Below are 26412 nucleotides of genomic sequence, written 5' to 3'. Positions count from 1 at the left end.
CAAAAGTTTGACAAATTGAACAAAACTTAGGAAATTAATTAAATGTAAAATAAAAAAAGAGAAAACATCTTAGCAAGATGGAGAACATTTTTAAGTAGCAAAGAAATATAATGAAAAGAACTATGTGCCAGTAATATAAAAACCTACGGTAAATGGACATCTTTTTGGAAAACAGATAGATACTGAAATGGCAGTAAACAAAAAGAGAAAAACAAACAGAAAAATCGAATAACCATTTAAGGTGATAATCAAGGCTATCCTTAATGCAAAAACAAAACAAACAAACAAAAAATAACTAGGCTTCATTTGCTTTACATGCATGCGTGCGTGTTTATTCCCTCGGTCATTTCAGACTCTTTGCAACCCGGTGGACTGTAGCCCACCAGACTCCTCTGTTCATGGGATGCTCCAGGCAACAATACTGGAGTGGGTTGCCATTTCTTTCTCTAGGGAATCTTCCAGATCCAGGGACTGAAACTGTGTCTCCTGCATTGGCAGGTGGATTCTTCACCACTGAGCCTGGAATCACAGGAATCTGTGATTTACAAAGGAGGCATACCAAATTTTTATGAACTAAAAAAGGTTTTTTAGTTCTTATTCATTGTATAACTTATTTATGAATTAAGTAAGTTATTCAAGAGAATGAAAAAAAGAGTAACTATCCCACTTAGTTTTGTGAGTCTAGTGTAGTAATCAGCAAACTTCTGTAAAAAGCTGGGTAGTAAATATTTAGGCTTTAAGGCCACATGTAGTCTTTGTCCAGTATTCTTCATGGGTGTATGCATTTGTGTTTTCCAACACTTTAAAAATGTAAAAATTATTCTTTGCTTTTGTGCAGTTTACCAACCTTTGGTCTACTAGTACTTTGATTGCAAATAGGATAAAGTAATGCAAAGTCACTGAGCTAACTATGACAGATGATTCTGTAAATAATGTTTTACTGAAGCACTGGGATGCCCACTTATTGCATATTGTATTTAGCTGCTTGGACAGTATCACAGCAGAGGCGAATAAATGCAACAGAAACTGAGTAATTCACAAAGCAGAAAATGTTTACCATCCTACTCTTTACAGAAAGTTTGATGACGCTGGCCTAAGCTATCATAAAGCCCTAAGGGAACATACAAAAAGTTTGATGACCCTGGCCTAAGGGAACTGCTAACCCATTTCTTCTTTGATTTTCTCCTACTAATAACTCTTCTTGCACATTCATAGTTTGCTAGTCCTATAACATAGATATGCTTCAGACTTAGGGCATTTGCAAATGCTCTTCCCTCTGCCTGAAATTCTGTTCCGTTAATATTTACAGGTCTCATTCTCACCTCCTGTACAAACTTTTATCACAAATAATCATTTTATTTCAGTTAGTTTTATTAATTTTCTCTGTACCTCCTTAGATTGTGAGCTCCCTCACCTTGGAATGAATTTTTATTACTGTATCTTGAATGCCTACCTTATAATTTATTATAGACTAGTAAGTATTGGATATATATTTGACAATTATTAAATCCCTGAAATAGAAACAATATTATTCTATAGCTCTATAGGGAAAGAAAAAGGAGTGGATTGAGAGAAGAAAGGACTAGCCAAAAAGTCACATCATTATCTTTCATAGCAAAAAGTTGATATATAACATACAAAGCAATAATAACTATACTATAAATATAAATAATATTATAATTTACATTTTATATTTATTTATATTATATATAAACTTATAATATATATGTTATATAATCTATACTATTTGTATATAAGTATAAAATTTTATATTTTACAATTATAATAAAAACAAAAATAACTGTATTATGACAGGATATGCATATTATTTAGATATATAGACACAAAGAATAGGAGAAAATCAGGCTCTGGGGCATGTGTTGTATTTGGGGAACAAGAAAAAGGGTAGGGGAAGAATGAAAAGAGGCATTAAAAAACAGGGACATCTGTTCCTGTTAAAAACTTTGTAGAATAACTTGAATTTTCAAACTATCTTATTTTTCATTAAAATGAAACTAAAAAGAAAATAAAATCACTGACTCAATGCACATGAGTTTGAACAAGCTCCAGGAGACGGTGAAGGACAGGGAAGCCTGGAATGCTGCAGCCTATGGGGTTGCACAGAGTCAAACACAACTGAGCAACTGAACAACAACAATAGCTAAATTCAGATAAAATAGCGTAAAAAGAGGAAGTGATCAAAATTTCTAATACCTTTTTATTTGAGCATTAGGAAGGTAGATATATTAATCAATTTAGATTATATAGTCATGTATTCATATGAATTATTTAAAAATAATTATAAAAAGGGAAGGAAAGAAGAAACAAATGAGGGAAGGATAAAAAGAAAAAAAAAGAAGTGATCCATGACTCACTCCCAAATCAAAAGAAAAGAGCAAAACCTCCATCATCCCAAACTATAATTGGAAAAAAAGGGGTAAAACGGCAAAGTATTGGCAAGCTAAATAAAAGGAAAAAATTAGATTATAAAAATATATCAAAATATGAGTAATATCAATAAATTTAAAAGGATTAAAAGCATATGTTAAAAGACAATGATTTAGACTGAATTATAAAAAAATGAAGATACAGTTAGGTTCTATTTAATAAAGAGCATATGAAATTAAATCAAAATAACTTGAAGATAAAGAATTATTATGGATGAAGTCATTGTGAAAAGACATTTATGTACCTAAAATATAGACACAAAATAAGTGAAGCAATTATGATCAAATTACGAGGAAAATTTCATACACAATTGTCCTTGACAATATCAACACTGCTAATATTTGTTGAATCAATAAAAAAAGTTTTATCAATTGTAGGCAATTACTGATGTTTCTACCAAGTTTCTTTATATCACTATTTTTGTTTCTGTGTACCCATTTCCTGACTTGTTATTCTGGTTTATAAAGGCATAGCTGTGACTGTCCTCAGAAGACTGCCTTGTGAACTAATGGAATGAAAAGTACCTCGAAGTCTACATCCCTTAAGAGATATCAGTCAATGAGCCACTGATCTGATTATATGAAAGTCCAAAATCCTTGCCTTGAGTTGAGAAGTTTCTAAGGTATAATTTATCCTCAAGAGTTCTTCCTGAAGAATCAAATTGAAACTTTACCTGAAAAATTGTATAACAAATGTCTTATTTCTCCTCCTTGCTCTGCTTTCTGTATTCCTTTACTAGTTTTCATGAAAATTTTCTTTATCAATTGCTTACATATGCTTCTTCATCTCACAGTCTTTTTCTATAGAATATGAACTAAGAAGATTGATATATTGAAAGTAGTCCAGAATGTAAATGCTAAAAAAAAGTGCTAGGGTTGTTTACTCACTCCTCTGTCAAATGGCAGTAAGGACCCCATCACTACTGGCAATTAGAGCATTCATAGCCCATTTCAGGCTTTTATATTGCAATTACTAAGACTCTTGCCTAAGGTTAAATGGGGGATGGGGGGGGCGGGGCGGGGAAACTGCCATTGGAAAGGAATGCACTGCCCTGTTCAAGCTCTTTGGTATTTGAGAACGTGAGAAGCATTCCTCAATATGAAGAGTAAATAAAACAAAATAATATTTTGTTACCATTATTTAATATTATCTCTGAGGTACTATCTGGAGAAGGCAATGGCACCCCACTCCAGTACTCCTGCGTGGAAAATCCCATGGACGGAGGAATCTGGTAGGCTGCAGTCCATGGGGTTGCTAAGAGTCAGACAAGACTGAGCGACTCCACTTTCACTTTTCACTTCCATGCATTGGAGAAGGAAAGGCTACCCACTCCAGTGTTCTTGCCTGGAGAATCCCAGGGATGGGAGAGCTTGGTGGGCTGCCGTCTATGGGGTTGCACAGAGTCGGACACGACTGAAGTGACTTAGCAGCAGCATGAGGTACTATCACAGCATTTAGACAAGAAAAATAAATATTTAAAATAAAAAAGAGAGGACCAAAATTGCATTTTATGATAAATTACATGGAAAAAAAAACATTTAGGGATAATAATAAAAATTCCTACCAGGATCAAAGAATTTATAAGGTAATTAATAAAAACAAATAAATATAAAAATTTATTTATAGATTATAAATATTTACATAGGCAAGAAGTTAAATGAAAACAATGAAACCAGTTATGTCATTTATAATAACAATGACAAATTTAAAATTGAACAGTGAACTTAATAAGAGATTTGTAAACTTGTATTTTTAAAAGAATCAGCTTCACCAAATAGAAGAGTACATTATATTCATGGGTAGGAAGACTAATATCATATAGCTATCAAGTTCTTAGTTGATACATAGGACATGATCTAGATGAAAGTGCTGAGAGTTAATTTTGTTTTTAACTAGCAAATTGATTCTGCACTTACAGAAGAATAATGTTTCTTAATTATGAAAAATAAGAGCATTAATGGAATAGTAGGTAATCAAAATATACTACAGCTATTCATTAGTTAAAATGTGCGGCATCAGTACATTAAAAATTGAGTAACAGACTTAAATTGAAGAAAGTAGGGAAAACTACTAGACCATTCAGGTATGACCTAAATCAAATCCCTTATGATTATACAGTAGAAGTGAGAAATAGATTTAAGGGACTAGATCTGATAGATAGATCTGATAGATAGATAGAGTGCCTGATGAACTATGGATGGAGGTTCCTGACATTGTACAGGAGACAGGGATCAAGACCATCCCCATGGAAAACAAATGCAAAAAAGCAAAATGGCTGTCTGAGGAGGCCTTACAAATAGCTATGAAAAGAAGAGAAGCCAAACGCAAAGGAGAAAAGGAAAGATATAAGCATGTGAATGCAGAATTCCAAAGAATAGCAAGAAGAGATAAGAAAGCTTTCCTCAGCGATCAATGCAAAGAAATAGAGGAAAGCAACAGAAGGGAAAGACTAGCGATTAGGTCAAGAAAATTAGAGATACCAAGGGAACATTTCATGGAAAGATGGGCTTGATAAAGGACAGCAATGTTATGGACCTAACAGAAGCAGAAGATATTAAGATGAGGTGGCAAGAATACACAGAAGAACTGTACAAAAAAGATCTTCATGACCAAGATTATCATGATGGGGTGATCACTCACTTAGAGCCAGACATCCTGGGATGTGAAGTCAAGTGGGCCTTAGAAAGCATGACTATGAACAAAGCTAGTGGAGGTGATGGAATTCCAGTGGAGCTATTACAAATCCTTAAAGATGATGCTGTAAAAGTGCTGCACTCAATATGTCAACAAATTTGGAAAACTCAGCAGTGGCCACGGACTGGAAAAGGTCAGTTTTCATTCCAATTCCAAAGAAAGGCAATGCCAAAGAATGCTCAAACTACTGCACAATTGCACTCATCTCACACGCTAGTAAAGTAATGTTCAAAATTCTCCAAGCCAGGCTTCAGCAATACATGAACTGTGAAATTCCAGATGTTCAAGCTAGTTTTAGAAAAGGCAGAGGAACCAGAGATCAAATTGCCAACATTCGCTGGATCATGGAAAAAGCAAGAGAGTTTCAGAAACACATCTATTTCTGCTTCATCGACTAGGCCAAAGTCTTTGACTGTGTGGATCACAATAAACTGTGGAAAATTCTGAAAGAATTTCAGAATTTCTGGAAATACCAGGCCACCTGACCTGCCTCTTGAGAAATCTCTATGCAGGTCAGGAAGCAACAGTGAGAACTGGACATGGAAAAACAGGCTGGTTCCAAATAGGAAAAGGAGTACGTCAAGGCTGTATATTGTCACCCTTCTTATTTAATTTCTATGCAGGGTACATCATGAGAAACGCTGGGCTAGAAGAAGCACAAGCTGGAATCAAGATTGCCGGGAGAAATATTAATAACCTCAGATATGCAGATGACACCACCCTTATGGCAGAAAGTGAAGAGGAACTAAAAAGCCTCTTGATGCAAGTGAAAGAGGAGAGTGAAAAAGTTGGCTTAAGGCTCAACATTCAGAAAACGAAGATCATGGCATCTGGTCCCATCACTTCATGGGAACTAGATGGGGAAACAGTAGAAACAGTGGCAGACTTTATTTTTTTGGACTCCAAAATCACTGCAGATAGTGACTGCAGCCATGAAATTAAAAGACGCTTACTCCTTGGAAGAAAAGTTATGACCAACCCAGATAGCATATTCAAAAGCAGAGACATTACTTTGCCAACAAAGGTCCATCTAGTCAAGGCTATGGTTTTTCCAGTGGTCATGTATGGATGTGAGAGTTGGACTGTGAAGAAAGCTGAGCGCCGAAGAATTAATGCTTTTGAACTGTGGTGTTGGAGAAGACTCTTGAGAGTCCCTTGGACTGCAAGGAGATCCAACCAGTCCATTCTGAAGGAGATCAGTCCTGGGATTTCTTTGGAAGGAATGATGCTAAAGCTGAAACTCCAGTACTTTGGCCACCTCATGCGAAGAGTTGACTCATTGGAAAAGACTCTGATGCTGGGAGGTATTGGGGGCAAGAGGAGAAGGGGACGACAGAGGATGAGATGGCTGGATGGCATCACTGACTCTATGGATGTGAGTCTGAGTGAACTCCAGGAGTTGGTGATGGAGAGGGAGGCCTGGCGTGCTGCAATTCATGGAGTCGCAGCGTCGGACATGACTGAGCAACTGAACTGAACTGAACAGAATTCTTGTAAAAGAAAAATAGGGTTCATATGTACCAACAAAATACAGGTTTAGAACTATGCTAAAATAGTACAAATTCAAGACAAATTATTTCAAAAATTATATTAAATGAGCCATTTTTAAAATATATATATATATATATATATTACCACAATGATTCAAGGGTAAACAGAAATTTCGGATTCTTCAATAGCAATTAATCAGCAGTTTAAAAATCATGTATAACAAATGCACAAAAAGCATACAGGTATCTATGTAGGAAAGATCCATAAACAATCAAAGAATGCATAATTCACATCTTAAGCGAACTGTCACCCAAAGTAATAAAAGAGAAAAAACCTCCAAATCTTTGATTATATTCTCAACATATTACACTTACATATTAAATAATTCATAGTGATCATCAGGCTATGTCAGTAATATAAAGTAATTACCCTGTTTTATTTTTCATTATAACAATTTGTTTTTCATCACTGGTGAGATAGAAATAGAATATTTCCCAAGACCTAGTGCCTAGCATGAAGTATTCCCTCAATAACATATGTAGAATTATAAAAATATCAAAAAAATAACTATTTATAAATTTATCACATTAAGTTGACACATTTCTAAACATTAAGTTATCATAAACATATAGATAGGCCTAATCTGAAAAATAATATTTACTATTTCAATAAGAGAAACACAAAGTTTAGAATATCTATATGCAAATCTATGAGAAAAGGTGAACAATCCAAGACAGAAAAGACTTAACCAAACTATTTCAGATGAGAAAACCCAGTTGGGAGAAAACATAACAATGTGTACCTCATTAGGTACACAACCACTTTATTGTAAACTGGTAGTAATAAATGTTACTGGAGGCCAGCACCACTTTGGAAAATCAAATAAGGTTTATGTACCAAAAGCACAGAGAAGGCAGCAAGTGCACTCAAGTCTATACCTCAGAGTTCTTAACTTCATTCTGTGGCATAGACAGAGGTTCAAGCTCACCAGCTATCAGTTCAGTTCAGTTGCTCAGTTGTGTCTGACTCTTTGGGACCACATGGACTGCAGCATGCCAGGCTTCCTTATCCATCACCAACTCCCAGAGCTTGCTCAAACTCATGTCTATAGAGTCAGTGATGCCATCCAACCATCTCATCCTCTATCATCCCCTTTTCCTTCTGCCTTCAATCTTTCCCAGCATCAGGGTCTTTTCCAAAGAGTCTATCCTTCACATCAGGTGACCAAAGTATTGGAGCTTCATCTTCAGCATCAGTCCTTTCAATGAATATTCAGGACTGATTTCCTTTAATATGGGCAGGTTTGAGCACCTTTTGGTCCAAGGGACTCTCAAGAGTCTTCTCCAGCACCACAGTTCAAAAGCATTAATTCTTCGGTGCTCAGCTTTCTTTACGGTCCAACTCTCCCATCTATACATAACCACTGAGAAAAACATAGTTTTGACTAGACGGAACTTTGTTGGCAAAGTGATGTCTCTGCTTTTTAATATGCTGTCTAGGATTGTCATAGCTTTTCTTCCAAGGAGCAAGAATCTTTTATTTTCATGGCTGCAGTCACAATCTGCAGTGATTTTGGAGCCCGAGAAAATAAAATCTGTCATTGTTTCCATTGTTTCCATTGTTTCCCCACCTGTTTACCATGAAGTGATGGGACTTCACCATCTATGGACCATTCAACCAGCTATCTACCATGACATATGAATGAGATAAGTGAGCTCCCCCTGGCTTTCTGTTAGCATGACAACTACTCTCCAGATCTGGCCTGATGTAATAATCCTGGGGCAATTCTGCATGTAAACTAATCTGAGTATGTACCTGGACCACCTCCTCAGGGTCAGGTTTAAACTCATCCATTTAAGGAGTGTCAGTTCAGTTCAGTCACTCAGTCGTGTCCGACTATTTGCAACCCCATGAATTGCAGCACGCCAGGCCTCCCTGTCCATCACCAACTCCTAGAGTTCACTCAGACTCATGTCCATCAAGTCAGTGGTGCCATCCAGCCATCTCATCCTCAGTCGTCCCCTTCTCCTCCTGCCCCCAATCCCTCCCCAGCATCAGAGTCTTTTCCAATGAGTCAACTCTTCACATGAGGTGGCCAAAGTACTGGAGTTTCAGCTTTAGCATCATTCCCTCCAAAGGAATCCCAGGGTGAGTCTCCTTCAGAATGGACTGGTTGGATCTCCTTGCAGTCCAAGGGACTCTCAAGAGTCTTCTCCAACACCACAGTTCAAAAGCATCAATTCTTTGGTGTTCAGCCTTCTTCACAGTCCAACTCTCACATTCACACACGACTACTGGAAAAACCATAGCCTTGACTAGATGGACCTTAGTCGGCAAAGTAATGTCTCTGCTTTTGAATATGCTATCTAGGTTGGTCATAACTTTTCTTCCAAGGAGTAAGCGTCTTTTAATTTCATGGCTGCAGTCACCATCTGCAGTGATTTTGGAGCCCCCCAAAATAAACTCTGACACTGTTTCCACTGTTTCCCCATCTAGTTCCCATGAAGTGATGGGACCAGATGCCATGATCTTCATTTTCTGAATGTTGAGCTTTAAGCCAACTTTTTCCTTCTCCACTTTCACTTTCATCAAAAGGCTTTAAGGAGTGTACAACCCACTATTTGACAACTATCTGTATTCTTACTCCTAGACATCTTATCCAGCCTCATAAGCCTCCCTGGGGTCAATATAGTCTCATCCAAGACAGAATTAAAAGAAAAAAACACACTCTTCTCAAATACACATGGAACAGTTACCACGGTTGACTCACACTAAAACCATAATACAAATCTCACACCTCTTCTCAGAAAATGTATACACATTATGTTTTCTGACCATAACACGATTAAGTTAGAAGTTGAAAATAAGAAAATGAAAATACACATTAAAAAGAAACTGTGATCAAAAAAATTAATGGTAAAAAATTTTAAACTTCTTAGAGATGAATAAAAATAAAAGCATTATGTATCTAAATTTGTGAAGAATAGTTTAAGGCCTTTCTAGGAGGGGAATGTATAGCCTTAACTACTCACTTTAGAAGAGAAGAATAAATGAAAACAAAAGAGTAAATGTCCCAAATAAGAAATTAGAAACAAACAATAAGCCCAAAGAAAGTTAAAAAAAAGAAAATAATTTTTAAAATGAAATAAAAGAGGAAGATGAATAAAGAAGTCAATAAACTCTAAGTTGGATATTTGAAAGATGACAAATAAAAGCAATCCTCTGCTAGTACAGATGGAATAAAGAGATACAGAATGCACACATAATTTTATGAATGATAAAGGAAACATAATCCTGAAGATGCAATTGAAATTTAAAAAGATAGTAAGCAAATATCATCAGCAACTTTACTTAAATTTAATTGAAAACATAGAAAAATTCTTAATAGAAAGTTAAGCTAACATAGCTGATCTGTGAAGACACAGAACACCTGAATTGCAATATAACTACTAAAGAAATTGAAGAGTCGTAGAATGTGAACAGTAACACAGGTGGTTTCACAGATGAATCTTACCAAAACTTCTAAACAGTAGTACAGTTGGAAATTCCTTACCCTAAAACCCACCAACTCTACTTATAGCAATTTAACTAAGAGACAGATTTACACATCCACAAGAACAACCAGAAAGCAAAAAATTACAAACAACCCAAATTCCCTTCTACCGCAGAATTATTATGTTTTATCCACACAGTGGAGTGTGAAAATTAAGAAACTATATGTTGCATGCTACAACATGGCTGAATCTTGCATAATGTGAACTAAAATAAAGTACCAAAACCACTCAATAGGATACTCTTTTCATGAAGTTTAAAAGCAAGCAAAAGCAAACAAACACACACAATTCCTAAGTGGCAAGGAAATGATAAATATTTTAAAATTCAGGGTTATGGGATCTATATGAGAGTTCATACGCATTCATGACATTATTTATAAACAAAGAGACAGGTAAATAAAAATATGGCTATGCATGGACTAGTAATGGTTTTGCATCTTGAACCTAGGACTATAATGAATGTAACACTTGCGATCCTAAAGGAAATAAAAGTAGTAATTGTACCTTCCAGTCTCCTGGTAACAAATCTTAACCAGCTGTTTTACAACAGGAAATGAAAGAATAGTTAACATTTCAACCTTCTCAGCTTGACAAATACGAAGATGGATAGCACCAACATTTGGTGAGGATATGGGGAAAAATCAAAATATTGATCTGAGAGTGTAAATTTATGCCATAATTTTAGAGAGCAATTTAGAAATATCTAGAGAAGGTAAAGTTGCACTTGCCTTATGAGTTATGAATTTCACTTCCCGAAATCTACCTTAAGGAAATTCCCACTCAAGTGCTCAAAGGAGACAAGCACAGGATCTCCCATTGCAACATGTTTATAATGGCAAAAATGTGGAAACCTCTTAACCATTTGTCATAGAGGAATAGATAAACTGTTTATTTCCTATAAAATGTGATACACTTGGTAAAATGCATGAGCCAAATTTGCATGTATTAACATCTCAAAAACATAAGATTAACTGAAAAAAGGCACGTTGCAGCAGGATACACACAGCATGCTTCCATTCATATAAAGCTTAAAAGTACACAATACAATTCTGCTTAGCATTTATGAATCCATTCTATATGCAGTGAAAGAACAAAAAACACATAGAGATTTAACCAACTCCAGAAGAGTGGTTACTTTTGAAGAGAAAAGAGAGGGGAAGAGTTACAGGAATGAGGCTCTGCTAGGATTGTAAATGGTTTATTGGTTTCAAATAAAACAAAATGTGAGCTCCAGAAAACATGGCAAAATAACCTCTGTTAAATTCAAATTGTGCACGCTGTGTTCGTTATATTATTTTCCAAGCATTCCGTGTGTTTGAATGGTTTCATTAATAAGATGTAATGGAATTGTATGACAAAAATCTGACATTTCAAAGTTCATATAAAATTCCAGTAAGTACCATCATCTCCAGGAAGAATTCACAACACACACCAGTAAGAGAATCACTGGAATATTTAGTATGGTAGGATGTGTCTAGTCTTGCTTGTAATTATTTCACTCAACTAAGTCTAAATTGTGACTCAAAAGAGATCTGGGGAAAGGTACTTAGCCTCCTATTAACATACATTTTTTATCAGTCATCAGGGAATGTCTGAAAGCACTCTTTTGTAACAGATGGTTGAGGTTATATTAAACCTAAACAAACTAAAATCATTCATAAATGAGCAATTTCAAAACACCTAGGGTAATTAAGATCTTCAGCTTTCTGCACTGTGGTTTTTTGGGAAAATCTGTGAACTTCAGAGAAAATATTCAGAAACAACAAAGGATATAAATTGTAAGTATAAATATAGATATAAATATGTGCAATTTAAATATCACGATTCTTATGATATTTCCATTTCAGAAACTCAAGTTAAAAAAGAATCACATTCTTTGATTTCAATCATGATATTCAGTCATCACAATATAGGTATAGTCAAGTCTCAACTTGGATTTCCACTCTTTGTTCTTTTAAGAAGCAGGAAATCTTATAATCCCTGAAAAGGATACACCCTTTACCACTACTGACAGCATATCTACAATATGATTTATGTCAGTGTTCAGCAGATTCATTTGTTAGAGGCCCTGTACTTCATATAAGGAATAAGCTTATTAAAGAAATTTTCCAAATAGTAGTTACAAATTAAATCATTGCTGTATGGAAGGGAGGGTGAAAGCTTTTTCTCTCAGTTCAGTCACTAAGTCATGTCTGACTCTGCGACCTCATGGGCTGCAGCACAACAGGCTTCCCTGTCCATCACCAACTCCTGGACCTTACTCAAACTCCATAGAGCCGGTGATGCCATCCAACCATCTCATCCTCTGTCATCCCCTTCTCCTCCTGCCTTCAATCTTTCCCAGCATCATGGTCTTTTCTGATGAGTCATTTCTTCGCATTAGGTGGCCAAAGTATTTGATTTCATCTTCAGCATCAGTCCTTCCAATGAATAATCAGGACTGATTTCCTATAGAATGGACTGGTTGGATCTCCTTGCAGTCCAAGGGACTCTCAAGAGTCTTCTCCAACACCACAGTTCAAAGGTATCAATTCTTCAGCACTCAGCTTTCTTTATAGTCCAGCTCTCACATCCATACATGACTACTGGAAAAACCATAGCTTTGACTAGACATTTTATTCACAAGTAATAAACAAGTAATAAACTGTGAATTCAAACCTAGTTAATTCAGTCATGAGTTATATGAAAATCTCATTGTGAATTCAGGGCCAAAATTCACCAAAATAAGTTCTATAAAATGTCTAATTCACTTTAGCACGTGTCACAAAGTACTATAAATAAACTACAAAATCAGAAACTAGTAATGTAAAATTTTTTCACTGAAATTAGATTATTTTAAAATTTGCTTAGTTAGTATTTCAATTAGTTTTGTAATTTCAAATTCTCTTTCCACTTGAACATCCTGCCAAAACGTATAAATGATATACGAAGTCGTATAACCTACCATACATAGCTCTTAGATGAAAACATGCACTTTGGAAGAACCAACCCAATTCACTGACCTCTTCAATCTATGCTTTTCCCATGTGCATCTCTCAGCAAACATCTGACGAATATTTAATCACGTGCCTGGCATTACACAGTGAGGATATTTAGTATGCTAATAAAAATAATAATAGTGATAATAATAATGTGTGTTATATATTGATACCTGGCACTGAATAAGCACTTTACCATCCTTGCCTTTATGAAGTTTATAGTTTAGTAGGGCAGAAGCAGCTAATAAGTTTATTTTAATTAGAATAATTGGTAAGAAAGGATTCTATGGAAGCCTAAGTGACAGGGAAATGGTCTGAAAGTCAGGGATGATGTCCTTGAGCATAGGAACATCCTTGATTTCCACCAACCACCCCTCCTTATTTTGTCCCAGTTGCCCAATACTGCTTTTCTCTGTAAACCAATGCTGTACTCCACGGACCTTACTCAGTCTTTTCCTGCTGCTTACCCCTTTCTTTCCCATGTCCTGACCTGCCCTTGACAATAAATTCATACTTGGCCTCCAGTAGGCAAATATCCTTTATCCCACTGAATATACAAAGACTCACATGAGCTCACATGAGCAGTTACTTCCTTGCATCAAGTAAGCAAAACCAAAGAGAATGTAGGAATTACTGACTGAAAGCTACCTTTTCCCAAAATTCTTCCCTCATTCCTACTTTGCAATCCATTCTCTTTCATTGCAGAGGAAAAAATGAGAGCAAGAAGGCAGGAAGGAAGCAAGAATAAAAGAAGAGGAAAAAAGAACAGAAAGAAAAAAAGTGGAGAGAAGAATGAAAGGAGGACAGAAGAGCATCCAACAGAAAGTTCATGATCAATTTTGAAAACATTGGAGAATTCTGACGTGCCTTTTTTCCTCTCTCCCTTATTTCTTCCTCCTCTCCCTTTCATTTTTCTCTTTGTGTTCCTTTTTTATCTCCTTTGGCCATCAATACACATAAGTGCACGAATTGCATAACTTACACCATGAGATAAATATGCTCAGAGTTCCTTCCTACATGCAGATAGCTCTGTAATGCGGTAGTGGTGGTGGTGGTTTGGTCGCTAAGTTATTTCTGATTCTTGTGATCCCATGGACTGTAACCTGCCAGGCTCCTCCATTCATGATTCTCCAGGCAAGAATACTGGAGTGGGTTGCCATTTCCTTCTCCAGAGTAATGCAATAAGTCCCTGGAAACAGCGCTGCATAGTTTTGAGATCATCTTCCTGATCTGGAGACTTTTGCCTGATAATCCTCCTTCCAGAGAGAATGCCAACTGTTAGAACGTTGCTCGTTACCCCTTACCTACTTTCATCTTCTCTCTCATTCTCAGACTGCCTAGAGCTTCCCTGGTAGTTCAGTTGGTAAAGAATCTGCCTGCAGTGTGGGAGACCTGGGTTTGATCCCTGGGTTGGGAAGATCCCCTGAAAGAGGGCATGGCAACCCACTCCAGTATTCTTGCCTGGAAATTCCCATGGACAAAGGGGCCTGGTGGGTTACAGTCCAGGGGGTCATGAAGAGTCAGACAGTACTGAGCGACTAAGCAAGGCACAGGGACTCAAGCCATGGCAAATGGTTTGCCTTTGCCTCACTCCTAGTCCAGTCTATACTTAACACCAAGAGACATCATTCCACAAACCAAATGGCCAGCACAGCCCTGGTCTCAAGAATGCATTTGCTTCACCAAAGAGGAATTCTTTCCTAGTTTTTCAACTAACAGGTTCTTTTTCTTCCTCACTATTATTTTGAAAATATAACTGTGAATAAAAATGCAAGATAAAGCAAAAGCAAGCAGAACAAATCAATCTCAAAGGAATAATATTGAAAGGTAAAATATGCTATAGCAAGTATGTTTACAAATTCTGGCTAGTGCCTTATAGAAGCGGTGCTACATTGAAGCAATTATTATAGAATTCTCTCCCACAAATACAAGTTTTATTCACCCTGTAAACATATGTGTGTGTGTGTATATGTATCCAACAGTCTCTAAAATAGGAAGAAATGGTCTAATATGTGGCATAACACACTGTGAGGAGAAACAATGACTTTAGACTATGGTGAGCAGTCAAGGGGTAAGAGAAACCTCAGAAATACAGGCACAGTGATTGTTACTGAGTTCAAGCTTGCACTGCTTACACAAGATAGGCCAATTAATCAAGAGATGAATTGTTGGGGCAAGAAAGAGCGAATTTATTTGGAAAGTCAGCAGACTGCGGAGATGGTGGACAAGCATCCCAAAGAACCATCTTGCCTGGATTTGGGTGCTAATTTCTTTTCCAGAACAAAGATGAGGAGGTGAGAGGTAAAGTAAAAAGGTGATAAATTGTTGTGACTATTTCTTGTTTCCAGCCAGACACCAGAGGGAATAGGGTAATTTATTCTTTCCTGAAGGCATTCACAGGTGGGCCAGGTCAGGACGCATCCTGAGTGAAATAAAAGATGTTTTAGCTTAACACTCAGGTATGCACAGTTCCCAGAGATGGGCTAATATGTGTACTTTAAACTATAGGCAACATCCCTATAGTGATTAACATATAGCAAAAGCGATAGAACGCAAAGGTTAATGTAAAAGAAACAGATCAATGTGGTGTCAGATTCTTTCTTCCCTATTACATTATGACCATATAGGTTGTGCAAGTCTGTGTGTGTGTGTGTGTGTGTGTATTTATATTGAAATAGAAATGACAACCACACAACACACAGCAAGGTGGTCCATTTGTTCTGCTTCCCCTTGAAACTCTGAGCTGATCAATCTGCCAAGTTAATGAGCAAACTGCAACATAGCAATCTGTCCCATCCAAGCCTGCTATGATCAAACACCACACTTGTGAAAGAACCAAAGAGGAAAGCTAGGATACAGCTAACCAAAAACATACATCACATCCTGGAAAAGTGTCAGTGAATCTGGAACAAACACTTTTAACACAAAGTAAAGGAAAAAATATCAAGACTTGACAGGTGTTCAGAAGAAAGCTGAAAAGGTAGGGGAGGATGATAAATGAAGCTGATGTAGAGAGAATGTGTTGACAGTTTTGAAGTAATGCAGGTGGTTCTGCTGTGCCTGGGGATTTCAGACCCCAATACAGCATGGTTGACAATAACTTAAATTTGCAAAGCTCTAAGTTGGAAGTGAGTTTTTAATTTGGCAAAGAAGTCTTTTCCTTCCATGAACATCAAGTCAGAATGCATCCATTTCAGTTAAACAGCCAACTGCAAAATTCAGTACACTTGTCATAACTAGTATTTGACCATGTTTTTGTGGTTTCGACTTCTTAATGAGAATGGTAGGAAATTCTACCAATTGTAGCACTGAAGTTTGTATATTTAATATGCCAATGAAATAAGGTTCAAACCGTACCTACTAGTGTCTCGTATCATTTCCTAGCAAACTGAGTCAAAACTGGTTTGCATATTAAGAACAGGAAAGAAAGGAGAAAGAAAGGAAGGAAGGAGAGGTGGATGGAGAGAAGAGAGAAATGAGGAAGGAAGTCACTTTTTAAAAAATATGTTTATGGCTGGGTGTTTTATGGTCATGTTAATTGAGAATGCCATATGAGAAAAGCATCCAATTATAATAACTCACGTTTCTCTGACACATTTTAAATATGAGAGGAAGAAATTGAAGTCGACCATTTTTATAGGTTTGACAGAATCAAAATATTTTTGCTGTTTTAAAAGATGAAGGTTGGGCAATGTATGACATGGAAAGTCTTCCAAGGAGAACATTTTTGGTGGCACATTTGAGGGAGATGGTAAATCAGGTTAAATTTATTGCTGTCATCCTTGAATCATCCTTTTTCCTCCTTTCAGCTGAACATGTTTTGTTGTGTTTTTGATCTACTGTAATCCTTCAAATAATCCACCTTTCGCTAAAGTGGCCCGTACAGAGACATGGGTTGGTTTGATCCCTGGGTTAGGAAAATTCCCTGGAGGAGGGCATGGCAACCCACACCAGTATTCTTGTCTGGAGGATCCCATGGACAGAGGAGGTTAGCAGGCTACAGTCTATGGGGTCATAAAGAGTCAGACATGCCTGAAGTGACTGAACACAGCACACACACAGTGAGGTTCAGCCTCACTCACTAAGCATTAGGATCAGAAAGTCTTGTCACTATTTGCCCCACAGTCAAGAATGAGATCACTCTTGGTCACCTGCATGCCCAGCCTGTTTCAACTCCACAACACGCAAGCCCAGCTCATGTGGATAATTTTTTGCCTCAGTTCCTCCACACGTTGTCTTCATTGTAAGACAATGAAGGGTAGACAAAGTAGGGTAGACCCCTACTACCTTGAATGCATCTCTGCATGGGCCCTTGACCTTCCATCCATCTCAGGTGCCAGAGTTCTGTAAAAATCCCACCTACCACCACCAGCAAACTGAATACACACAGCCTGAGTCTTTATCTGTCACATTCAGCTAACATATCCTCATAAAGCTGTGAGGAGCATGTGACCTAATGAACACAAAGTGCTCAGCGCAACGCCTAACAGATGACATAAAATGCCTTTAGCTTCCTTCCAAAAGAAAGGAAGTCACAGGGAGGCAGGAGACAGATGGGTCCAGGGCTAAGCAGCCGGAGTTTGTCCCCTGTGGACAGATAATCCAAAACAGCAGATGTGAGAGAGGAACTGGGCCTGTGCAGATAAAAGACCACATGTTCCTCATTCTCAAAGTCAAGGAGACCCTCCTGACAACACATGAGCAGAAAGGCTTCTTGGAGATCAAAAAGGGATGTGGTGTTGTTGAGTTCTGCCCCAAGGCCACAACTGTGAGGCCCTGAACCAAGGCCACAGAAGCAGAGCCCAGAACCAAAGTCACCTCTGAAGCTGACTGAGCCTCTTTGTAACCACTGAAAAAAGCACCCCACCCCCCAGGCCACATCATCACTAACAGGCTTCCTGACTCCCAGTTAGGCAAAGACGCCCACTCCAGTAGCCACTCACTAGTGCCCTAAAGTGAAAGTTGCTCAGTCGTGTCTGACTGTTTGCAACACCATGGACTATACAGTCCATGGAATTCTCCAGGCCAGAATACTGGAGTGGGTAGCCCTTCTCTTCTCCAGGGGATCTTCCCAACCCAGGGATCGAACCCAGGTCTCCCATGTTGCAGGTGGGTTCTTTACCAGCTGAGCTAACCAATCATCTAACACCAACCTTCCAGCAGGAGTTTTCTTCATCTTCAGGTTATAAAAATCGGCTACTAACCCACGAAAACTGTCAGCTCTCCCTGGTCTATCCAGAAGTTGGCCCGCTATGCCTGTAGTACGCAGATTATCTCTGCTCTTTGTCCTTAATAAGCTCACTTCCTTCTGAAATGCTCTGTGTCTGGAAATTCCAAACTGCGCTCAGACTGCCTCAACTGGTGTCACCTCATAGTAAGTGATATCAACTACTCATAGCTACCTCTTCACTAGAATCCATCTTGGCTAAGAGATACACGTGCACATATGGGAAGACCCTGAGATATACCAAATACAAACTCAGAACCAGGGAAATAAACAAACAAAAATGACTGGCCAAAGGAAAATCAGTATAAGTGCCTCATAAAAGTGATTCAAGCTACCGTAAGAGTGCAACTGTCTGAGTCCAACCATGTGTCTAGACACAGGCACTCTTTTTTACTCCAAATAAATTCTTTACTTGTTTGACTACTTTGCATCTCTACATAGAAATCCATTTCTACATGTCTGATGGGCCAGGGCCTTGTCACTGACCACTGGTCCCTGGTGGTCTAGTGGTTAGGATTCAGCACTCTTACTGCTAAGGCCTGACTTCAGTCTCTGGGTGGAAACCAAAATCCTGTTTCAAGCCACTTCAGGCCAAGGCCAGCCAAGATCAACAGAAAACAATAAGTATAAATTTATACTGGGCCCTTGGTTTATTTAGCAAGTGTCAATTAAAATTTTTGATTTAAAATCCCTGAATAATGTATTTTTGCTTTTTGGAGGTTCCTCCATAATCTATTTAAGAAAACAAAGACAAAGAAGAAAAAGCTCCATTCCCCAAATTGTGCATATTTACAAATGATATTTGAAGTAGGAAATGGCAACCCACTCCAATATTCTTGTCTGGAAAATCCCATGGACAGAGAAGTGTGGTGGGCTACAGTCTGCCATGGGGTCACAAAAGAGTTGGACATGACCAAGCAACTGAGCACACTTGCACAAATGACATTAAACATTTCTGGGAAGATAAGACATGGAAAGCTTATTTGGGGATCTCTCTCTATCTCCCATATAAGCAGCAAAGATCTGAAACCCACAAATAACATCCACAACACAATTAAGTGAGAGTCTCATTACAAATCCCCAAATAGGACTCAGTGGCCACAATCCATCAAAAGCTTGAAGAACCAGAATGTCTGCAACTGTTAAGGAAGATGCGGAAAGGCAGAGGGGACTTTCGAGAGCCCTGGTGGCTGGAGCAGCCAGACATTGCCAAGAGGTACTCACTGAAATGCCGAGTAGGGCCGGTTCTACACAGCTTCAAAACTTCAGGTGCATCTGCTGCTCCAGGTCATAGATGAGCACAAACGGACCACAGAAAGGTGTGGGGTGGCTGTGCTGGAGGATTTGGACCTATCAGGCTCCTGAACTAACCAGATGAAGCTACCTTCCAGGATGAAGCCCGCACTAAGGAGAGACTCAACCTATAACATGACACTGGGGGAAAATCTGAGGGAAATACAGACGTAACTAAGTAAGTACATTAGTTTCCTATTGTCACTGTAGCAAATTACCACGGACTTAGTGGCTCAAAGCAAGAGAAATTTATTACCTTGTACTTCTAGAGGTGAAAAGTTCCAAGATCAGTCTTACTAGGATAAAGTCAAGATGTCAGCAAGGGCTGGTTCCTCCAGGAGGTTCTAGGGGACAATCAATTTCCCTGCCTTACTCAGCTTTTCGACACTCTCTGACTTCCCAAATGGCTCAATGGTAAAGAACTCCCCTGCCAAAACAGGAGATGCAGGTTTGACCCCTGGATCAGGAAGATACCCTGGAGGAGGAATGGCAAACTACTCCAGTATTCTTGCCTGGAAAATCCCATGGACAGAGGTGGCTAGAAGGCTACAGCCCATGGGGTTGCAAAGAGTCAGACAGGACTGGGCATACACGCAAGCTTCCCTGACTCATGGCTCCTCTTCACTCCAAATTCCTTTCTCCTACTCTTCCCTCTGAGCTCCTGCCTCTTACAGAAGAACCTTTGTGATTACAGAGGGGCTCACCTAGATAATCCAGTATAATCTTCCCATTTTAAGATCCTTAAACACATCTTCAAGGTTTTGTGTTGCAGTACAATAAAGTGGCATAATCAGAAGTTTCAGAGATTAGGATATGTGTAATCTTTAGGGGAATATTATTCAGCCTATCACTGGAAGCAAGCTAAGACTAGCCTTTCTTATGAAATGCAAAAGACCTATGTTCACATTTCTACTAGAACTCTAAAAAATTTCCTCAGTCTTCTCAGGAAAAGTTTGGGTGTTAACTATGTCACCATAATCTGAACAGAAGTCATTTCAAGGATCAAAAAAAAAAAAAAAAAAAGAAGGTGTAGATTGAAGGTAAATATCTATTCATTTGAATCTATTTCAAACTCTGTTATTTCCTTAGAAAAACTTAATTAGAATGCCAAATTGTACATCAGAATGTACTGTACAATAACTGTACATCAACGTTTCACTGTTAAGCATGACATTAGCTATGGGTTTGTCATATGCGGCCTTGATTATGTTGAGGCAGGGTCCCTCTCTGCGTACTTCCTGGAGAGTTTTTTTATCATAAATGGATGTTGAATTTTATTAAAAACTTTTTATGAATTTCTTGAGATGATCATATGGTTTTTATTCTTCCATTTGTTAATGCATTGTATCACTGATTGACTTGAAGATAGTGAACAATCCTTCCATTCCTGGGATAAACCCCACTTGATCATGGTGTATGATTCTTTTAATGTACTGTGGATTTGATTTGCTAGTATTCTGTTGAAGATTTTTTTTGTCTGTGTTCATCAGTGATATTTGCCTGTAATTTTCTTTTTCTATGGTATCTTTGTCTGGTTTGGGTATCAGGGTAAAAGTGGTCTCATGGAATGAGTCAAGATGTAAAGAACACACATTTATGAATCAATTTTTTAAATAGCCTGACACTGTTGAGCATTAACATGTGAACTGAAATAATATTGATATTGATACAGAAAACTGTTTCCTGAGCTTCAGACCTGCTACAAAGTATATTAGGTGGAAACATGAAGGTATTTTCATTTTCTCATGGTCGTTAATATAAAAGGCAGTGTATTTTATTAAAAACTAATAATTAGGCTTTATAGCAAAATAAGAACTTAAAGAAAAAGTTTCAAACACATACACAGATATAAACATTTTAAATCTCATCTAATGTCTTAGTAAGACTATTTTGATAGTAAGACTTGGTAAGACTATTTTGCATTTCATAAGAAAGACTGGTCTTTGCTTGTTTTCAGTGATAGGCTGGATAATATCTCCCCAAAGATTGCTAAGGAAAACTATTAGAATCTGGACTCTGGAATGTAGAATTAGACCATGTTAATGTGACTCACTGGCCTTATGATCTTAGACAAGATGCTGAAACTCATTTTCCTCTCTATAAAATGAGAATAAGCAATGTATATACTACCTCTTAGATTTGTTGTAAGGATTAGATGAGATTGAAAGTAAAAGTGTTAATCATGTCTGACTCTTTGCAACCCCGTGGAGCCTACCAGGCTCCCTGTCTATGGAATTTTCCAGGTAAGAATACTGGAATGGGTTGCCATTCCCTTCTCCATATTGTGCAATGTTAAATCTAAACAGGGTTTAGCCATTGAGTAAAGCTTTCAGTAAACACACGTTATGCCTCTTATTTACTTATTCATTTCACATTTTAAGATTTTAAATAAATCATGTTCCCTATCTCACAGAGCACTGAGAACGCGAAACCCAGAGTGACTGCTGTTCTAAAGCACTGAGTCCCCTTTGGTTGCTGCCCTGGTGTTTAACTGGAGCTTTGTGAGAGCAGAAGGGCCTGGAAGTTCCCTCAGTCCTTTTCTCTGACAGCATTTACCTCTCCTCCCTTCAGTCCATTCCTGTATCACTTTCCTGCCAGTCCTGGGGAATGCTAGTTCCTTCCTGTCTCAGAGCATTTACCCTTGCTCTCTCCACTGCCTGGAATACTTGAGCTCCAGGAATCTGCCAGCTCCCTCCCTCTTTCCAGTCTTAAGCAGGAAGGCCATCCTGACCATCCTGGATGAAACAGCTCTTAATCCCACACAGTGCTTCCAATCATTTTCTGCTTGATTTTTCTCTAAAGCACTTACTCCCTTTCTGTTATATGTCATAAATTACCTATTTATCTTATCTATTGCTTGTCTTTCCCACCCACATATAAACTCTAAGACATCAGGAAATTTTGTTTCATTTGTTCATTGTTATCTAGAATAATGCGACAGAGATATAAGATATTTAGGTGCTATTATTTAAATAGATGCCTCAACCTTTTTTTTTTTTTTTCCTATTAAGGAAGTGCCAGACCAGGGCCCTATTTGCATTGCAAACTTCTAACATCATCAAAACAGCATGTTCCCCTCTATGATTCTCCATTGTCAGAAGCAGTTTATGGGGTTTCCCTTACAAAAATTTTTATGTATACCTAACATACAGTTTGGAGAAGGAAATGGCAACCCACTCCAGTATTCTTGCCTGGAGAATCCCAGGGATGAAGGAACCTGGTGGGCTGCCATCTATGGGGTCACACAGAGTCAGACACAACTGAAGCAACTTAGCAGCAGCAGCAGCAGCATATAGTTTAATTCTCAATTCTCACAGAGAAAACCAAATAAGACTGAAAATATCTTCTATAATGGGTGAAAGGTCAGGGCAAGGTCGGGCGTGTTGAGGCATGCCTGGGCATGCCCGGGCATGTCGGGACATGTCCCGGCAGAGTGCCGCAGACAAGCCCCGGAGGCGGGCCGACAACCAAGCCGTCCAATCAGGAGCTGACACAGAGCTCTTGCCGTCCAATCAGGAGCCGACACGGAGCCCTTGGACACCAATCACCGCTGAGCCCATGTTTTCTTCCTTATATGGGAGCCCGGCCCAGGCTATAAAACCCTTCCCCACCCCTCATACCTCGCAGACTCCCTTTGCTTCGCAGACCCCCTTCGCTTTCTTACTCACCCGCCCCCGGGAGTTCTGCCCGAGAGTGACTGCCCAATAAAAGGCCCTGATCAACGGTCCATAGGGGTGGCTCTTTCTTCCCGCGGCATTTCTTACATCTGGCGCCCAACATGGGGCTCGAGGTGAGGGCCTCCGGCACTCGCCGTTGAGGCCCCCTTGAGCTCCACCGCCGAGGTAACCCCGGACCCAGGCGGCTGACCAACCCCCCGGATGGCAGGATACGGGGTAAGTCCCTTAAGCTTTGGAGCCCGTCCTCCCTGGCGACCACTTCCTAGGACCCAGTAATAGGTGCGCGCTTACTGGGCCCTCCCGGTCACCAGCTCGTGAGGGAGACGTCCTGAATGGCTGTGTAGACCTCCGGCTTCGGCCTTTCCAGTCCCCCAGCTCGAGAGGAAGACGTTCTGAACGGCTGCACGGACCTCTGGCTTCCCTTGGCACCCGAAGACGTTCGGGCAGAGGGAGTTGCCTCCACGCTCAGTGGTCGCCATGGGATGGATGGCCTCCAAACCCGATCCCCGATACTCCACCCCCTTAGAGTGCCTGCTGGCTAACCTGCAGACCCTTAGATTAAAGGGATATATCCGCCATAATGGTTCACAGTGGCCAACCACAGGGACATTTGACTGACGTCCTCCGTGGTTTAGATAATTACTGCTGGAGAACGGGAAAATGGTCTGAGGTCCCCTATGTTCAGGCCCTTTGGGCGTTGCGCTCTCGCCCCACCCTGTGCACCACGTGCACTCCCCACCAAATCCTGCTTATCATGGCTCCCCCGATTCCACCCTCCTGGGCCAAACCAGCTCCTCCCGTCTCTGAGTCCTCTGCTTTCTCTGTTCCCCTGGAGGATTTGGTGGCCCCTCCTCCCTGTACCTCTCCCACGGCCCCTACCCCTTCCACTCCGGTTTCTGCTACCTCCTCCTCCACTCCGGACTCTCCTACCTCCGCTCCCACCCCCGAGACTCCACCACCGGCCCCGGATCCTCCGGCCCTTAGCCCTATCTTGTATCCTCCTCTTCCCTCCCCGTCACTCCCTCCCCTTCTCCGGTTGGCTCCCACACTCGCTCCCACAGCGGCCCTCTGGGAGCCTCCCTTCCCCCTCCCCCAGCCCCGCTATTCCCTCTCTGACAAGTAGCCGGAGCTGAGGGTCTAGCCCAAGTTCATGTCCCCTTCTCCCTCCAAGACTTAGCACAGATTGAGGCCACACTGGGTTCCTTCTCCTCCAACCCCACTCAGTACATTAAGCAGTTTACTGGTCTGACCCATGCCTATGCCTTGACATGGCAGGACATATATGTCATCCTGGGGTCTACCACCACCCCTGAAGAGAGGCAGGCCATCTGGACGGCAGCCAAGGCTCAGGCCGACCAGCGGCACTATGCCAACCCCTCCCCCGAGCGCCCCCCGGGGGCTCAGGCGGTTCCTGACACTGACCCTGATTGGAACTACCAGGAAAGGGGTGGCGGCCAGCTGCGAGTATGCTATATGATAGAGTGTATCCTTGATGGGATGGAAACGTCCTCTCATAAGGTTATAAACTTCCTCAAACTAGATGAGGTGACCCAGGGGCCCAACGAGGACCCAGCCATGTTCCTTAATCAGCTGACCGAGGCCCTCGTTCAATATACCAGGCTGTCCCCTGAGTCCCCCATCGGGGCGGCCACCTTGGCCAATCATTTTATCTCCCAGTCTGCCCCCGATATCTGGAAAAAGTTGGCCAAGGCTGAGGACGGCCCTCAGACCCCTATCCGAGACCTGGTAAAAATGGCTTTTAAGGTCTACCATGCCCATGAGGAAACTGCTGAGGCCAGCCGAAAGGCAAGGCTCAAGCAAAAGGCCGAATTTCAGGCAAGCCTCCTAAACCAGCAAACCCAGGCCTTGGTAGCGGCCCTGCGCCGGCAGCGGGCTCGGGGCCCCAAAGCACCCTCTGGGGGCCTGCTTCAAGTGCGGCCAAGAAGGGCACTGGGCCAAGATGTGCCCCAATCCGCGGCCTCCTTCCAAGCCATGCCCGTTGTGCAAACGACGAGGACACTGGGCTAGTGACTGTCCCCAGGCCTCTCGGGCCTCGACCTCTAGGGGCCGGGGACCAGAGCGCCCCAGGGAGACCTCCTGCCCTCCTTCGGCTTTGGAGCTACTGAACTTCGACGGTGACTGACGCCGCCCAGACTTGGGGACCCCAATAACCCAAGCCGAGCCCAGGGTAACACTCCAGGTAGCAGGTAAGTCCATCAATTTTCTGGTTGATACGGGGGCTACCTATTCGGTCCTTCCCTCTTTCGGAGGCACTTTACATCCTTCCCAGGTTTCGGTTATGGGCATTGACGGCCAACCCTCGTGTCCACTCAAAACCCAACCACTATCCTGTCAGTTAGATTCCTGTCTATCTACCCACTCCTTTCTGGTCATCCCCTCCTGCCCTACTCCTCTCTTGGGAAGAGATATACTTGCTAAGCTGAAGGCCACTCTTCAGCAAGCTCCAGGATCGGCTCCCACGTCAGGGGCCTTCTTAATGCTACTTGTTGACTCTCCAACCTCTCCTGTTAATCCTGAGGTCTGGGACACCCGAGTCCCGGTGGTGGCTCGGCACCACCCTCCAGTCCTCATCCGGCTAAGGGACCCCACCTGTTTCCCAGCCCGGTCCCAGTTTCCTTTGTCTACTCGCAACCTCAGGGGGCTAAAGCCCATCATCGACCGTCTCATGGGACAGGGTCTCCTGATCCCCACGACCTCCCCCTGTACCATAATATCCCAAATTCACCATACCCTCCACATCGGAACAAGAGCTCTCTTTTCCTTTCTCAGCCCTGTCTTTTCTCCCCTACATCTCAGACAGACCATATATGCCGTCCACTGCTCCTGCCTAACATGCGCCTCCACCTCTCCTCAAGGAGGACTCCGACCCCCACAGGAGACTCACCAGTTGAGGGGACATATGCCCGGGCAGGATTGGCAGATAGACTTCACCCACATGCCCAGACATCGAGCCTACCGCTATCTGCTGGTCTTGGTGGACACCTTTTTAGGATGGGTCGAGGCCTTCCCCGCAGCCCAGGAAATGGCAG

Source organism: Ovis aries, chromosome 17 (genome assembly GCF_016772045.2).
Source record: "Ovis aries strain OAR_USU_Benz2616 breed Rambouillet chromosome 17, ARS-UI_Ramb_v3.0, whole genome shotgun sequence".
Lineage (NCBI taxonomy): Eukaryota > Metazoa > Chordata > Mammalia > Artiodactyla > Bovidae > Ovis > Ovis aries.
The sequence above is the reverse complement of the archived record's forward strand: the minus strand, read 5'-3'. Positions refer to the sequence as shown.